The following is an 8,151-nucleotide window of genomic DNA, read 5'->3' on the forward strand; positions in this document are numbered from 1 at the left end:
ACAAGTGATTAATGGCAAAATTACTTCTTTTTTCTTTATGCCTTGATCAAGTAGCTCAGTGCATGTCACAAGGTAGTAGCTCAGTAATTGCATATTGAATGTGGATAGATGACTTTTAGGTATCTATGTAGAAGTAAAAGCAAATGAATTAAAGTGTTATTACAAAGTATTATTATAGTTTACATACTATTTTAACTTGTAGTGATGCAATTATTTTAGCTTATTTTATCAGAAGGAAACTACATCCTTAAAATGTTGTACACTTCAATAGCCGACCCTATAATTATTGTGACCAAGAGACAAAAGGGCTACAGTTTTGTTTTTGTTTTTGTTTTTTTTTTAATAAATTCTAGCTAAAATGTTCACAGTTTCCCAAAGGATGGGAACAAAAATTCTGCTTACCTTACTGGCTTCATTGGTTTTTATTCCGTCTTCTGCCTATTGGAGTCACGTGACACACCTTGAGACTCTGACCTTTATATTGGTTCTAACCAGAAAAGGGAGAGAGAGCATCCATCTCCACAATCCCTACAGAGCTCCTAGTACGATTCACTGGGGCTGCCCCAGAGGAGTTAACCCAGCCTTCAGGATTTCCTGACATGCAGAATAGTTTTTCTTTTTTGTTTTTTTCTTTTTTTTGAGACAAAGTTTTACTCTTGTTGCCCAGGCTGGAGTGCAATGGTGTGAGCTCAGCTCATTGCAATCTCCGCCTACTGGGTTCAAACGATTTTTCTGCCTCAGCCATCTGAGTAGCTGAGATTACAGGCGCCCGCCACCATACCCAGCTAATTTTTGTGTTTTTAGTAGAGACAGGGTTTCACCATGTTGGTCAGGCTGGTCTTGAACTCCTGACCTCAGGTGATCTACCCGCCTCGGCCTCCCAAAATACTGGGATTACAGGCATGAGCCACTGCACCCAGCCCCAGAATAGTTTTTCATGTGTTGATGCTCACCTCACACCCAGTTATGATTTACTAGACTGTAAACTTAGAAGAAACCAAAACTATAATGAAATTTAAATCCGTCTTCTTTTCTCCATCTCTACCAGACTACTTCACTCTAATTCTTTACCTTCTTTTGCCTGGGACATTATAATTACTGTCTCCATTACTGCTGGAATGACCTTTCCAATGTGTGGAAGATAAGGCCCAATACTCTCCACATGGAATCCAAGGTTTCTTATGACCAGATGTCCACATTTGCTTTCTCACCAGTTTCTAGATTGCATTTTGCTTCACAAAATTCCAAGCTATCATGTCTACATAGATGTGTATGCGTCTGTGCCTTTGCTTATGCTCTTCTTTCTTTGTGAATTGTCCTTCTCAATTGTATTTGCTAAACTCCTATATATACTTCAAGACTTAGGTTAGGCATCACCTCTCCTGGCCTCCTCAGGCTGAGCTCAGTGTCCCCAAATCTCTGTCTCCATTGCCCCTATATATTTGATTGTTTATCACATTTAAATGTTTTTTTCTTTTTCTTGAGATGGAGTCTCACTCCGTTGGCAGGCTGGAGTGCAGTGGTGCCATCTCTGCTCACTGCAGCTTCCGCTTCCCAGGTTCAAGTGATTCTCCTGCCTCAGCCTCCCGAGTAGCTGGGACTACAGGCACCCACCACCATGCCCGGCTAATTTTTCTATTTTTAGTAGAGACGGGGTTTCACCATGTTGGCCAGGATGGTCTTGATCTCTTGACCACCCACCTCGGGCTCCCAACGTACTGAGATTACCGGCATGAGCCACCACAGCCGGCTTAAATGTTCTTTTTTATTTTTTTCATTTTGTCTCTCTGTCCCAAAGAAATTCTATGTGCTATACTCATTAATCCCTAGCATACGATCTCACATACACATTAGATAAACGTTAAATTTACTAAAATCTTGCTAATTTTTAGATAAGGAGAATGGAATTTTTATGCACTGAACACCCCCAATTTCCTCTGGCAAATTAAAGATGTTACTTAGTGTGTAACAATTCAGAAAACTTTAACTATTGTAGCTCCAATTGCACAATTGGTTGGCACCAGGTACTTATAAAACGAAAGCTTCAATTCATGGAAACCTAGAGCACTGCATTACAATGATCACTGGTGCTGTTAATTGTAACTCTCTGGAATAGAAACACATGACATTAGCCAATAACCATGGTCTCTTATGACGAGCTGCCCACTTCGTATACAGATGGCTCTCGTGGTTTTCAACATTGTTTTCAAGCCTCCAAGTTGCTTGTACATGTTATGAGACTTACCTTACTCAGAATCCAGACGGCCACAAATGTCTGGGAATGTTCATGACTGTATATCTCCTAATGCTATCCCTCCCCACTCCCCCCACCCCACAACAGTCCCCAGTGTGTGATGTTCCCCTTCCTGTGTCCATGTGTTCTCATTGTTCAATTCCCACCTACGAGTGAGAACATGCAGTGTTTGGTTTTTTGTCCTTGCGATAGTTTACTGAGAATGATGGTTTCCAGTTTCATCCATGTCCCTACAAAGGACATGAACTCATCATTTTTTATGGCTGCATAGTATTCCATGGTGTATATGTGCCACATTTTCTTAATCCAGTCTATCGTTGTTGGACATTAGGGTTGGTTCCAAGTCTTTGCTATTGTGAGTAGTGCCACAATAAACATATGTGTTCATGTGTCTTTATAGCAGCATGATTTATAGTCCTTTGGGTATATACCCAGTAATGGGATGGCTGGGTCAAATGGTATTTCTAGTTCTAGATCCCTGAGGAATCACTACACTGACTTCCACAATGGTTGAACTAGTTTACAGTCTCACCAACAGTATGAAAGTGTTCCTGTTTCTCCACATCCTCTCCAGCACCTGTTGTTTCTTGACTTTTTAATGATGGCCATTCTAACTGGTGTGAGATGGTATCTCATTGTGGTTTTGATTTGCATTTCTCTGATGGCCAGTGATGATGAGCATTTTTGCATGTGTTTTTTGGCTACATAAATGTCTTCTTTTGAGAAGTGTCTGTTCATGTCCTTTGCCCACTTTTTGATGGGGTTGTTTGTTTTTTTCTTGTAAATTTGTTTGAGTTCATTGTAGATTCTGGATATTAGCCCTTTGTCACATGGGCAGGTTGTGAAAATTTTCTCCCATTCTGTAGGTTGCCTGTTCACTCTGATGGTAGTTTCTTTTGCTGTGCAGAAGCTCTTTAGTTTAATTAGATCCCATTTGTCAATTTTAGCTTTTGTTGCCATTGCTTTTGGTGTTTTAGACATGAAGTCCTTGCCCATGCCTGTGTCCTGAATGGTATTGCCTAGGTTTTCTTGTAGGATTTTTATGGTTTTAGGTCTAACATGTAAGTCTTTAATCCATCTTGAATTAATTTTTGTATAAGGTGTAAGGAAGGGATCCAGTTTCAGCTTTCTACATATGGCTAGCCAGTTTTCCCAGCACCATTTATTAAACAGGGAATCCTTTTCCCATTGCTTGTTTTTGTCAGGTTTGTCAAAGATCAGATAGTTGTAGATATGCGGCATTATTTCTGAGGGCTCTGCTCTGTTCCATTGATCTATAGTCTCTGTTTTGGTACCAGTACCATGCTGTTTTGGTTACTGTAGCCTTGTAGTATAGTTTGAAGTCAGGTAGCATGATGCCTCCAGCTTTGTTTTTTTTATTTTTTTATTTTATTTTTTTATTACTTTTTATTATAAAAATGATACAAATTCATTACAAAAATCCAAGCCATTAGGAAAGTATAAAAGTTACCCCAGACTCCCCTAATTTGACCTTAGTGAATATCATTCCAGGCATCTGTGTACACAGACATACATAAGTAGACATGTATAGGTTTTCATAGAAGTGAGATTATTAGTAGAGATAAATTTAAATTACTTGCAATTGACACAAAGCCACCAAAGTGAAACTAATAATTTTGCTGAACTGTAGGATAATATTTCTTCACTGAAAATTTAGTTTTTAAAAGGACTCACTAAAGTTAAAAAAAAGTAATCATTAAAAGATTTGCAAAACATTAACTTCAAACTTTAATTTTACACTGCTTCAGTTGACTGTTTCACATGAAAAGTGAGGAATTTAATGTCATTAACTTCTTTGTACTGCTCCTTCCCCTGCCAATTTTGATAATTAATTTTATATTCTCTTCTCTATAATTTTTTTTTTTTGAGACAGGGTCTCACACTGATGCTCACAGTGGAGTGCAGTGGCATGATCACAGCTTGCTGCAGCCTCAACCTCCTGGGCACAGGTGGTCCTCCCACTTCAGGCTCCTAATATTTGGGAACTATAGGCATGTGGTATCATGCCCAGCTAATTTTTATATTTTTTGTAGAGATGGGGTCTCACTAGATTGCTTAGGCTCAGGCTGGTCTCAAACTCTTGGGCTCAAGCAATCTACCTGCCTTGGCCTCCCAAAGTGCTGGGATTACAGATAAGAGCCACTGGGCACAGCCTCTACAATTTCTATAGTTATTTTGCCTTCTATGATTTAAGTGGATTAATTGCCACTCTTTGAGTCACAATCTCTATATTTTTTAGCTTTTCTATTGTTTCATCCCTTGATTTCTTTATTTATTTATTTATTTTTTTTTATTATTATACTTTAGGTTTTAGGGTACATGTGCACAATGTGCAGGTTTGTTACATATGTATCCATGTGCCATGTTGATTTCCTGCACCCATTAACTCGTCATTTAGCATTAGGTATATCTCCTAATGCTGTCCCTCCCCCCTCCCCCAATCCCACAACAGTCCCCGGAGTGTGATGTTCCCCTTCCCGTGTCCATGAGTTCTCATTGTTCAATTCCCACCTATGAATGAGAACATGCGGTGTTTGGTTTTTTGTCCTTGCGATAGTTTACTGAGAATGATGTTTTCCAGTTTCATCCATGTCCCTACAAAGGATATGAACTCATCCTTTTTTATGGCTGCATAGTATTCCATGGTGTATATGTGCCACATTTTCTTAATCCAGTCTATCGTTGTTGGACATTTGGGTTGGTTCCAACTCTTTGCTATTGTGAATAGTGCCGCAATAAACATACGTGTGCATGTGTCTTTATAGCAGCATGATTTATAGTCCTTTGGGTATATACCCAGTAATGGGATGGCTGGGTCAAATGGTATTTCTGTTCTAGATCCCTGAGGAATCACCACACTGACTTCCACAATGGTTAAACTAGTTTACAGTCCCACCAACAGTGTAAAAGTGTTCCTATTTCTCCACATCCTCTCCAGCACCTGTTGTTTCCTGATTTTTTAATGATGGCCATTCTAACTGGTGTAAGATGGTATCTCATTGTGGTTTTGATTTGCATTTCTCTGATGGCCAGTGATGATGAGCATTTTTGCATGTGTTTTTTGGCTGCATAAATGTCTTCTTTTGAGAAGTGTCTATTCATGTCCTCTGCCCACTTTTTGATGGGGTTGTTTGTTTTTTCCTTGTAAATATGTTTGAGTTCATTGTAGATTCTGGATATTAGCCCTTTGTCAGATGAGTAGGTTGCAAAAATTTTCTCCCATTCTGTAGGTTGCCTGTTCACTCTGATGGTAGTTTCTTTTGCTGTGCAGAAGCTCTTTAGTTTAATGAGATCCCATTTGTCAATTTTGGCTTTTGTTGCCATTGCTTTTGGTGTTTTAGACATGAAGTCCTTGCCCACGCCTATGTCCTGAATGGTATTGCCTAGGTTTTCTTGTAGGATTTTAATGGTTTTAGGTCTAACATTTAAGTCTTTAATCCATCTTGAATTAATTTTTGTATAAGGTGTAAGGAAGGGATCCAGTTTCAGCTTTCTACATATGGCTAGCCAGTTTTCTCAGCACCATTTATTAAATAGGGAATCCTTTCCCCATTTCTTGTTTTTGTCAGGTTTGTCAAAGATCAGATAGTTGTAGATATGCGGCATCATTTCTGAGGGCTCTGTTCTGTTCCATTGATCTATGTCTCTGTTGTGGTACCAGTACCATGCTGTTTTGGTTACAGTAGCCTTGTAGTGTAGTTTGAAGTCAGGTAGGGTGATGCCTCCAGCTTTGTTCTTTTGGCTTAGGATTGACTTGGCGATGCGGGCTCTTTTTTGGTTCCATATGAACTTTAAAGTAGTTTTTTCCAATTCTGTGAAGAAAGTCATTGGTAGCTTGATGGGGATGGCATTGAATCTATAGATTACCTTTGGCAGTATGGCCATTTTCACGATATTGATTCTTCCAACCCATGAGCATGGAATGTTCTTCCATTTGTTTGTATCCTCTTTGATTTCATTGAGCAGTGGTTTGTAGTTCTCCTTGAAGAGGTCCTTCACGTCCCTTGTAAGTTGGATTCCTAGGTATTTTATTCTCTTTGAAGCAATTGTGAATGGGAGTTCACTCATGATTTGGCTCTCTGTTTGTCTGTTATTGGTGTACAAGAATGCTTGTGATTTTTGCACATTGATTTTGTATCCTGAGACTGCTGAAGTTGCTTATCAGCTTAAGGAGATTTTGGGCTGAGACAATGGGGTTTTCTAGATATACAATCATGTCATCTGCAAACGGACAATTTGACTTCCTCTTTTCCTAATTGAATACCCTTTATTTCCTTCTCCTGCCTGATTGCCCTGGCCAGAACTTCCAACACTATGTTGAATAGGAGTGGTGAGAGAGGGCATGGGCTAAATGCTCCAATTAAAAGACACAGACTGGCAAATTGGATAAGGAGTCAAGACCCATCAGTGTGCTGTATTCAGGAAACCCATCTCACCTGCAGAGACACACATAGGCTCAAAATAAAGGGATGGAGAAAGATCTACCAAGCAAATGAAAAACAAAAAAAGGCAGGGGTTGCAATCCTAGTCTCTGATAAAATAGACTTTAAACCAACAAAGATCAAAAGAGACAAAGAAGGCCATTACATAATGGTAAAGGGATCAATTCAACAAGAAGAGCTAACTATCCTAAATATATATGCACCCAACACAGGAGCACCCAGATTCATAAAGCAAGTCCTGAGTGACCTACAAAGAGACTTAGACTCCCACACAATAATAATGGAAGATTTTAGCACCCTACTGTCAACATTAGACAGATCGACAAGACAGACAGTTAACAAGGATACCCAGGAATTGAACTCAGCTCTGCACCAAGCGGACCTAATAGACATCTACAGAACTCTCCACCCCAAATCAACAGAATATACATTTTTTTCAGCACCACACCACACCTATTCCAAAATTGACCACATAGTTGGAAGTAAAGCTCTCCTCAGCAAATGTAAAAGAACAGAAATTATAACAAACTGTCTCTCAGACCACAGTGCAATCAAACTAGAACTCAGGATTAAGAACCTCACTCAAAACTGCTCAGCTACATAGAAACTAAACAACCTGCTCCTGAATGACTACTGGGTACATAGCAAAATGAAGGCAGAAATAAAGATGTTCTTTGAAACCAACGAGAACAAAGACACAACATACCAGAATCTCTGGGACACATTCAAAGCAGTGTGTAGAGAGAAATTTATAGCACTAAATGCCCACAAGAGAAAGCAGGAAAGATCCAAAATTGACACCCTAATATCACAATTAAAAGAACTAGAGAAGCAAGAGGAAACACATTCAAAAGCTAGCAGAAGGCAAGAAATAACTAAAATCAGAGCAGAACTGAAGGAAATAGACACACAAAAAACCCTTCAAAAAATTAATGAATCCAGGAGCTGGTTTTTTGAAAAGATCAACAAAATTGATAGACCGCTAGCAAGACTAATAAAGAAGAAAAGAGAGAAGAATTAAATAGATGCAATAAAAAACGATAAAGGGGATATCACCACCAATCCCACAGAAATACAATCTATCATCAGAGAATGCTACAAGCACCTCTATGCAAATAAACTAGAAAATCTGGAAGAAATGGATAAATTCCTCGACAAATACACCCTCCCAAGACTAAACCAGGAAGAAGTTGAATCTCTGAATAGACCAATAACAGGCTCTGAAATTGTGGCAATAATCAATAGCTTACCAACCAAAAAGAGTCCAGGACCTGATGGATTCACAGCCGAATTCTACCAGAGGTACAAGGAGGAACTGATACCATTCCTTCTGAAACTATTCCAATCAATAGAAAAAGAGGGAATCCTCACTAACACATTTTATGAGGCCAGCATCATCCTGATACCAAAGCCTGGCAGAGACACAACCAAAAA

This window comes from Symphalangus syndactylus, chromosome 1 (genome assembly GCF_028878055.3).
Source record: "Symphalangus syndactylus isolate Jambi chromosome 1, NHGRI_mSymSyn1-v2.1_pri, whole genome shotgun sequence".
Lineage (NCBI taxonomy): Eukaryota > Metazoa > Chordata > Mammalia > Primates > Hylobatidae > Symphalangus > Symphalangus syndactylus.